Here is a 10897-nt window from a genome sequence, read left to right as displayed (position 1 = left end):
CCTTGTAAGCACTATAAGGCACTGCTTATGAAAATGTTTGAGACTTGAAAAAAAAAATTTATGGCTCTAAAATATGAAAGTCAAAATTAATAAATGTTAATTTTTCTAAAGAAATTGTACCATTGAGTAAACCAAATAGTAGATGAAGGAAATTTTCTTTTTATAGTATTCCCTAAATAAAGAACAATACAATATCACCATTTTTCAACCCTTAATACATTCAGAGATCAACCTATTGAATATTACCCACTGCTAGCATCACAAAATTAAAGATGAGATATATATGCCTCTAGAACATAAACATAAGTATGAAGTAGTCTTGTAGAAAAATTGAACTTGAATCTCATCAGATATCTATATCTATCAATTTATAGGAAATACCGAGGACAGAGGAATATAAAAGAAAAATACTACAGAGACACAAACAGCAAAATCCAGACTATGGAAATTCTACAGAATAATCAAATTTTTCAACAAATAAATTACAAAGGAAAATGAGAGATTTGGAAGGAAAAATCTATATGATAAGAGACCAGTGATAGTGGTATAATTGTGAATATACTAAGAATCACTGAATAGTAATGGTTGCACAACTTTGTTATTATATTAAAAACCACTGCATTGTGCACTTGAAAGGGTAAATTTTATGGTGGATTTTATGTGGATTATATCTGAATTAAAAATTTTAAATAATATGGGAAGGGAGGAATGGATGTGGAGCTAGATGAAACACATTAACCATAAGCTGAAGCTGGGTGGTGAAGAAGGACATACGAACTGTTCATTATACTGTTGTGCCTACCTTTGTATATGTTAGAAATTCTTCATAATAAAAAGGAAAAAAAAGGTCTACAAAAATAAGATTAACGAATCAACTGAAAACTATCTCATGTAGTTATTATATATTATGTAGTATATATAATACACATATAATTTGTATGTAATATATATGATAATCAGTTTTAATTCCAGAAACAAAATGAAACTTTTGTTCTTAACTAAATTTAAAATATTAAATTATTATTTTTTTTAATGCTTATTTATTTTTGAGAGAGAGAGCACATGGGGGGGTGGGCGGCCAGAAAGAGAGGAAGACAGAGGATCCGAAGTGGGCCCTGTGCCAACAACAGAGGGCCCAATATGGGGCTCAAACTCTCACACCCTGAGATGGTGACCTGAGCCAAAGTCGGACATTCAACCAACTGAGCCACCCAGGTGCCCCAAAATTATTATTTTGAAAACCTTCTAAAAATTAGGTTGCCATCAAAACTTTTTAATGTGGAATATAGGTACACTTTGATGGGCATTGACATGATTTGGACAGGGGCCTTCAAAGTAAGTGCACGCAGAGGCACATGGCTGGCTCAGTCAGTACTCATGCGACTCTCGATCTTTGGGCCATGAGTTTGAACCTCATGTTAAATGTAGAGATTACTTAAAAAGTTAATAAAGTAAGTGCATGCAGACAATATGTACCTGCTAACATAACATAATATGAAGTACATGATACCACCTACAAAGTCATCATATCAAAAATATTCACTTGAATCTATTCAAGATTTAACCTCTAACATCCAGTTTACAGAAACTTTCAGGGTACAAAGGAACAAGTTAAATAACATGTGAAACAACTAAATCCAAGGAGACAATCTTCACTATATCTAGCCTGGTTTCGTCAATAAGTCAATGTAATGAAAAACAAAATGAAATAACACAAAAACAAAATGGGAAGGTGGTGACCCCTAACAGAATAATAGAGGTAGGCAATGACAATCAATGGCTGCTAGCATAACAAAAAGGAACAAGCAGACATTACGTGTGTGCTAACGAAAGTATAATCATTGATGGTGAACTATACTTTTAAAAAAAAATTTTTTTAATGTTTATTTATTATTGAGAGAGAGCATGAGCATGAGCACTGGAGGGGCAGAGAGAGGGGGAGACACAGAATCTGAAGCAGGCTCCAGGCTCTGAGCTGTCAGCACAGAGCCTGACGTGAGGCATGAACCTATGAGCCATGAGGTCATGGCCTGAGCTCAAGTCGGATGCTCAACCGACTGAGCCACCCAGTGGCCCCTATGATGAACTATTCTTGCCAAAAAACTGAATCTGAATAAAGTCAAACGTGTAACTCTATCCGTTTACAGGATATAAAAAACAGTACATGTGAAAGTACATGGAAAAGTATGTTTTATATAAATGTAAGGTCATATTCTCATGTTAGCAATCAATCAATGTATAGCAATCCTTTAAAAACGTTTACTTCTTGGATTGTTGGTTGGTTTGTCATAGATTAAACATGACCCAGAATCCTATAAATTCCTTGGTGAATAGTCAAAGGTGACTAACTGCTTGTCATCAGTCCAGATCAAATCAGCATTGATACTGAGAAGCCCAAACTAATGAGTCTGTAGTTTACTTAATTACAAAAATTATAACCATCTACTCATAAACATTACACACATAAGCATCACACATACAGATGTCGTCAAAACGCAAAGTATAAATTGTAGCTAAGGTTAGGTCTGGCTGCCCAGAGAAAAGAAGGAAGGCTCACATTTATTGATCACCTGTTGTGAACTAGGCACTTTTATGTATATTATGTTTTTTAATAGGCAGATTACCTACCATAGCATTTTTGAAACATTAAGTCATGAAATCAATTCAATGGAACATGACCAGTATTTCCTAAAAAAAAGAATGAAACTGTAAGAGTGCAAGAAAAAAAAGGGGTGGGGGGACAAAGTGGTTCAGGAAGGTCTTGAAACACCTTGCCTCTAGGTATTCAAGTTGGAAGGGCCTCTTCTGAAGGGTTATAGAAACCTTAAGCTCCCCTCTCACAATGTTTAGGCAGGCATTTGATCAACAAAAGGGTAAGCAACCAATGTGTTTACCAAAGTTTTAGGTTCCCAGAAGCCCAGTAACTTCAGCCCTGTCTAAAAAACTTATATGGAAATTTTGAATGCAACTCTTTGCCCTTATCCCACCCCCACTTAAAACACACACACACACACACACACACACACACACACACACACACACACACAAATATCCCACTGTTTCAAAGCTTCCATGTTTCTTTGTGTAGCTTTAAACATAAAAGCCTGAGTTTGCCTTTGATATGTGGAAAAAAGACCTTGGACTTTGCAAAGGTAAAACCAAGATTTCATTTTGGATAGGGAAGGTATTAAACAGTTCTGCTTAAGATGACACCGGAAAGACAAATCTCATTAAGGAGCTTAGGCTGAATCCTAATGGAGTGAGGAGTCGTTGAAGTCTTTAAGAAAAGAGGTGACATGATCAGATTAGTTTTCAAAGATCACTCCAGGGAACTGGGTTGAGGATTTATATGGGAGGCTATCCATTGCCGTGGGTGAACCTGCCTATAGGCAGCACCCTCAGCGAAAAGACCTCTGCTCCCAAATATCTTCTCCTGGCCACACTAAGGATCTATCATGTTGGGGCACCAGGGTGGCTCAGTCCATTAAGCGTCCAACTCTGGATTTTGGCTCAGGTCATGATCTTACGGTTCATGGAACCGGGGCCTTGCCCCAAGTGGGGCTCTGCACTGACAGTGCGGAGACTGCTTGGGATTTTCTCTCTCCCTCTCTCTCTGCCCTTCCCTTGCTTGTGCTCTCTCTCAAAATAAATAAACTTTAAAAAAAATCTATTCTCACATGCATATTTTTGAGCAGTATCACAAAAGATTGGAATACTTGTTTAGGCTATGACTTAAATGCAATATTGCTCTAGCACTAAGCCATGTAGTCTTATAATCATCAATTATAAAGACAATGCTCTTGCACCTGGCTACCTCAGTAAACTCTTGATCTTGGGGTCGTGAGTTCAAGTTCTACATTGGAACCTGTACATTAAAAAGTACAAATAGGAGTGCCTGGGAGGCTCAGTCAGTTAAACATCAGCTCAGGTCATGATCTCACATTTGTGAGTTCAAGCTCCACATCAGGCTCTCTGCTGTCAGCACAGAGCCTGCTTTGTATCCTCTGTCTCCCTCCCTCCCTCTCCCTCTCTCCCTCACCCTCTCTCTCTCTCTCAAAAGTAAACAAACATTAAAAAAAAAAAAAAACCACACATTTGGAGCGCCTGGATGGTTCAGTGGGTTAAGCATCGGACTCCTGATTTCAGCTCAGGTCGTGATCTCATGGTTCATGGGTTCGAGCCTCACATTGGGCTTTGCGCTTGATAGCACATGGAGCCTGCTTAGAATTCTCTCTCTCCCTCTCTCTGCCTCCACCACTCATTCATGCACTTTCTCTCTCCCTCTCAAAATAAACTAAAAAAAAAAAAAAGTAGAAATAAATAAACCTAAAAAAATAACACTCTTGTAGCAGTGCTTTATAACTGAAAGACTGAAACAGAATTAAACTAGTTTATTGTCTTTTGATAAATTTACTTTTACACTTGACATCAGAAAAATGACATAATGAGATGCAGTAACATATTACTTTAGCTGTTGCAGGCTAATGAGAAGAAGACAAGGACTGCCATATAACATGAAAAAATACACTCATGGCATATTTGAAGGTTGCATGCCATCACAGAAAGCAATCCAAAAGCGAGTTTCACAGTGCTCCTAATGTTCCAAGTCCAATAAGAAATGTAAGTTTCTACAGAAAACTGAATAATGGTCAATTGTTTTTAAAGTTATGTGATAGAGTCATTTGGATATTTACTTATTTACTTCAGTAATCTAATAGAAAGTTCTGGGCTAAAACCAGACTTTTTTTTTAACTTATGTATTTATTTAAATAATCTCTATACCTACGTGGGACTCAAACTCATGACCCTGAGATCAAGAGTGGCACATTCTTCCGAATGAGCCAGCCCAGTGCCCCTGGACAATTTTTTCAACATCTGAAATATTGAACTTGAAGTCCAGATAGGATTTACTGTTACCAATTCCAGTAATAATTGTTTTACATATTCATTTGATTCAGATTTAAGTGACACTAACTTAACTGCAAAGGAACAAGATAATTTTATGAAGATATTAAGTGATATCTCATTAAATTGACTTCAGGAGAATGCTCTCCGGCAAAGATTTGTCAAGTATTAAGTCTCATCCCAAACAAATAAACAAAACCTTGAAACTATTAATATCATTTTGTATTTTTGGTGTGGTAAGCTTATATGCACAGGCACTCCCTGCATATGTTAATACTATTGAAACTAAATCACACACAAGATTAAATAAAGAGCCTAAACCAGGCCATATTTTTCTACTTTTCTCCAACATTGGTGATTATAGTTCAGCAAACATCATTCAGTAATGTGAACTGTTTTGAATATATGGTTATTTAATTTAGAAGTTCATTCTGATTTTGTTTTTAAAGCACTATAAGCATATATAAGAAGCTTATAAATAATGTATGCATTGAACTTCTGATAAAAATAACACGTCAACATTGAGGAGAAGGTTTTCTTCTGTGTAAAACAGGATGAATAAAATCAAAAGGTAGAATGAACATTAATCATTTCAAGAAATACTGTTCTACCAAATGCTCCTTCTTGCTTAAGATAGATTTAATTGAGTTTGTCACGCGAAACCAATATAATCCTAATTAATATACTACCTCTAGAGTTGTAAGAAACAGGTGTAAACCATACAGTATAATACAAATGTGAGGGATTTCCTACGTAACGTAGATTCTTTTTTTTTTTTAAGTTTATTTATTTCGAGAGAGACAGCCCACGTGGGGGACCCAGAGAGAGGGATAGAGAGAGAATGCCAAGCAGGCTTTGCACTGTCAGTGCAGAGCCTGATGCAGAGCTTGAACCCACGAAACTGTAAGATCATGACCTGAGCCGAAACCAAGAGCTGGATGCTTAACCGACTGAGTCACCCAGGCACCCTACACAAAGTAGATTCTTAAAAAATGCTTTTTAATTAGTCAGCTGGGAGAGGTGAAATAAGATAAAAATACATAAAGTTGTAATAGTCCCAAGATTGGTCCAATAGCCACATGGAAAATGATTTTGAGTCTTTATATCAAACTCTGATTTGTAAAATAATGAATACATCCTTACTGCATAAACTGTAAATTGAAGATATAGAAAAAGTGAAACTCTCCCATTCACTTGCTACCCAATCCTACTCTCCACCCCCAAAAGACCGTTAATGGTTTGATGTCTATTCTTCCAGATCTTTTTCTTTTTTTAAAGTTTATTTTTATTTATTTTGAGAGACAGAGAGAGAGAAACACACACAGAGAGAGAGAGAGAGAGAGAGAGAGAGAGAGTGCATAAGCAGGAAAGAGGAGAAGAGAGAGAGAATCCCAAGCAGGAGCCCAATATGGGGCTTGATCTCACAACTGTGATATCATGACCCGAGCTGAAATCAAGACTTGAATGTTTGGTTAAGTGTCCAACTCTTTTTTTTTTAATGTTTATTTATTTTTGAGAGAGAGAGAGAGAGAGAGGGAGGGGGGAGACACAGAATTTGAAGCAGATTCCAGGATCTGAACTGTCAGCACAGAGCCCGATGTGGGAATTGAACTCGTGAACTGCCAGATCATGACCTAAGCCAAAGCCGGACGCTTAAGGGACTGAGCCACCCAGGCACCCCAAGCATCCAACTCTTGATCTCGGCTCAGGTCATGATCTCATGGTTTGTGAGTTCGAGCCCAACATGGGGCTCTGAGCTGACAGCACGGACCTGCTTGGGATTCTCTGTTCCCCCACTCCCCACTCTCTCTCCCAAAAATAAATAAACGTTAAAAAAAAAAGAGTTCGATGCTTAACTGAGCCACCCAGATGCCCCTCCAGATCTTTTACACACACATGCAGGTATTCTATTTTAGTTTGTTACACAGATGGGATTACACGGTGTATTCTGCAGGCAGTTTGTGTTCTTCTATACAATATGTCTTGGGCACATTCTTACTAGTTTTTAACAGGATTTCGTTATTCTTTTTTAACCTGCAGACATTCTTCTGTCCTTTGGTGGAAACAGTAAGAGTGAAGATCTCTTAGTCCCAAAACAGCACGTTGTCTTTTAGGATGTAAATTTACAAACACAGCAAAAAGCAAATGAAAAGATGTAAAGAAATCCAAGGACACTCCAAATAAATTCAAGCAAAGTTGGAATTGCTTTCAGCACTTGAATAATCTTTCACACCGAAAAACAAACAAAGGAATAGGATTTGGGAGGGAAGATTCCTCTAAATGGGAAAGATAATTTGTCAAGGTCTGGGTGGATCTGGGAATACCTTTGTCCATGCTGCATGGTAGGCTGAAAAACTCCACTGACTTTCATTTCCCCTGAGAGATTTCACAAGACTATGTTCTTGTTTCTCCATGCAAATTTCACTGCTTAAATCAAGGATTCTGAAACTCTTTTAGCCTGGTAAGGCCTATGGATATTTTTTTCAGAATAATCTTTTTAATGCATAAAATAAAATGTATAAAATTACCAAGGAGGCTAATTATACTAAAAGATAGCTATCAAAATATTAAAAGAATTAATTTTTTGATATAGTAAATCATATGCCTCTTATACTAACACATGAAATAACAAAGTTGAGTGGGAGTCTCCATAACTACTATATTTAAAACGGTATAAACAATATTTTAAGGTACTTGCAGTAACTCTAGTGGTATATGACAATATCTGGATTTCTACGGGTGACAAAGTGACAGTACAATTAATACTACTGTGGTTTGAACAGCTGATGGGAATTAAGGACGCATTTATTGTGATGAGCACAGGGTATTTTATGGAAGTGTGGAATGACTATATTTTACACCTGAAAATATTACACTGTATGTTAACAAACTGGAATTTAAATAAAATTTTAAAAGAAGAAAAGAAAAAAATACAACTGTAGTTTATTGCCTACATTTCTATTGACAGAAATGTTAAATTTCAGTTAGGGGATTGTGAAAATCATGGAACTTTTTCCCCTATTAGTTTCCTTGGTGTATTGGCTTGCTTGGGCTGCCATTACAACATCCCACTTAGTAGGTGGCTTAAACAATGGAAATGTATTTTCCCGCAATTCTGGAGGCTAGAGGTCTGAGACCAAGGTGTCAGCAGGACTGGTTCCTTCTGGAGGTTCTGGGGGAGAATCTGTTTCATGTCCCTTTCCTAGTTTCTGGTGGTTTCTGGCAATCCTTGGGATTCCTTGGCTTGTAGCTACATCACTCCCATCTTGTGACATGATGCATTCCCCGTGCATCTCTGTGTCCAAATTTCCCTCTTTCTATAAGGACACCAGTCATATTGGATTAGGGCCCACTCAAATCCAGTGTGACCTCGTCTTAACTTAATTTCATTTACAAAGACCTCATTTCCAAATAAGGTCATATTCATAGGTTCTAGGGAGACATAACTTTTGGTGGGGGGGGGGGGGGCACTATTCAACCCAGTATACTATCCAAGTTCACATTCCCTGGTTTAAGTGGAATCAGTACGAAGTCTGAAAGAGAGAAATGATGAAAAATGCTAATGGTTATTGTGTTGAAGAGTGAAATTATGGATTGTTTTCTCCTTATCTCTAATTTTAGAAAGTTCTAGAATATGACTTTATTACTTTCAGAGTAAAAAATAAAGAAATTATGACATGTTATTGATTTTAATCATTAGCAACTTTTTAGATAATAAAAGTTCTTTGAATTTGGCCTTAGATAATTTTATTGGCATAAAGGCAAAGGGACCTGGATGGGTAAAAGGCTCCTGCTTTTATATATCTGTGAGGTTATAGATTAGCCAGAAAAGTTTCTCTCGAGGAAAAATGTACAGTCATGTTTAATTCTTTTAGTACAAAAACATGTACAATGTCTCATAGACTTAAGGAATCCTTGGATAAATACAAACTATAAATACCATATAATGAAGAAATTAAAAAACACTAGTAAACATGCCTCATTAAAAAGAGGTATGGACCCTATATTTGTGGCCAATTTTAGGCAAGGGTGCCAAGTACATTTAACGCAGAAATAACAGTCTTAACAAATGGTGCTCGAACCACTAGATTTCCACACACTAAAGAATCAAGCTGGACCTCTTTCCTCAGACCATATATAAAAATAAATCTAAAATGAATCAATGCCCCGAACATAAGTGCTAGAACCATAAAAGTATTAGAAGAAAAACATAGAGGTGAATCTTCATGATCTTGGATTTGGCAAGGGATTCTTAGATATGACACCAAAAGCATAAGTAACAAAAGATAAAACAGAAAAATTGGATCTCAACAAAATTTAAAACTTACACATCAAGGGACATTATCCAGAAAGTGAAAGACAACCTACAGAATAGGAGAACGTATCGGCAAAGCATGTATCTGAGAAGAGTTTAATGTCATGAATACATAAAGAATTCCTAAAACTCAACAAAAAGACAACCCAGTTGAAAAATGGGCAAAGGGTCTGAATAGACACTTCTCCAAATAAGAACGGTCAATAACCACATGAAAAGATACTTGGGGCACCCAAGTGGCTCAGTCGGTTAAGCGTCCCGACTTCAGCTCAGGTCATGATCTCACGGGGTTCGTGAGTTCGAGCCCCGCGTCAGGCTCTGTGTTGACAGCTAGAAGCCTGGAGCCTGCCTTGGATTCTGTGTCTCCCTCTCTCTCTCTGTGACCCCCCCCCACCCCGCCTTCCTGATTTTCGCTCTGTCTCTCTCCCTCTCTCTAAAATAAATAAACATTAAAAAAATGTTTAAAAGATGCTCATCGCTATGGTTAAGGAAATGCAAATCAAGAGCACAAAAGATGGCACGTCACATTATCTAGGTTAGCTAACATAAAAAAGATAGACGATAAGTGTTGACAGGAATGTGCAGAGATTAGAACCCTCATACACCGCTAATGGGATTGTCAAATGGTACAGCCACCTTGGAAAAGTTTAAGAGTTTCCAAAATGTTAGAGTTACCAGCTGACTCAAAGTTTACTCCTTGATATATACCCTAGAGAAATGAAAACCTAGGTCCACACAAAAACTGGTACACAAATATCTACAACAGCATTATTCGTAACAGTTAAAAAATGTAAACAACGCAAACGTCCATCAACGGGGAATGGAAAAACAAAATAAGGCATCCATCCGTACAATGGAATATTATCCAGTCATTAAAAAAAACGAGGTACTAATACAAGCTGCAGCATGAATGAACCTTGAAGACATTATACGAAAAGCTACATATTGGGGCACCTGCCTGACTCATTCGGTGGAGCGTGCAACTCTTGATCTCGGCATTGTAGGTTTGAGGCCCACGTTGGGTGTAGAGATCACTTAAAAATAAAATCTCTGAAATACATATTGTATGACTCCATTTATATGAAATGCCCAGCGAAAGCAAATCCATAATGACCAAAAAAAAAAAAAAAATAGATTAGTGGTTACCTGGGGCTGGGGGAAGGGAGGAATAGGGAATAACTGCTAATGAGTATGAGGATCCTTCACGGAGTGATGAAATGTTCTGGAATTAGATGGTGGTGATGGTTGCACAGCTCTGTGAGTATACTAAAAACCATGTTATGTTATGTAAGTTACATATCAACAAAAAGTAGCCCATAAGAAATAAAAAATGTTTGATAAATGTATACCCACTTAAAAACTTAGTCATGTTTTACAGAAATTAAATTTTCACTGAAAACGTCAATCTTGCTGTTGGACACATCTTTGTACTTTATGAAAGAATTGTACTTAGCAAACATAGTATATTTGACTCATTCTTAAGAGGTCCAACACAGCATAAAAAGCTTACTTACATAAATTTTTGTATATTCTCACATTTAAAAAACCACACACACACACAGGGGTGCCTGGCTGGCTCAGTCGGAAGAGCATGTGACTCTTGATCTGGGGGTTGTGAGTTCAAGCCCCATGTTGGGTATAGAGATTACTAAAATATAAATAAATAAACAACACCCC

Source organism: Lynx canadensis, chromosome A2 (genome assembly GCF_007474595.2).
Source record: "Lynx canadensis isolate LIC74 chromosome A2, mLynCan4.pri.v2, whole genome shotgun sequence".
In the NCBI taxonomy this organism is placed as follows: Eukaryota; Metazoa; Chordata; class Mammalia; order Carnivora; family Felidae; genus Lynx; species Lynx canadensis.
The sequence above is the reverse complement of the archived record's forward strand: the minus strand, read 5'-3'. Positions refer to the sequence as shown.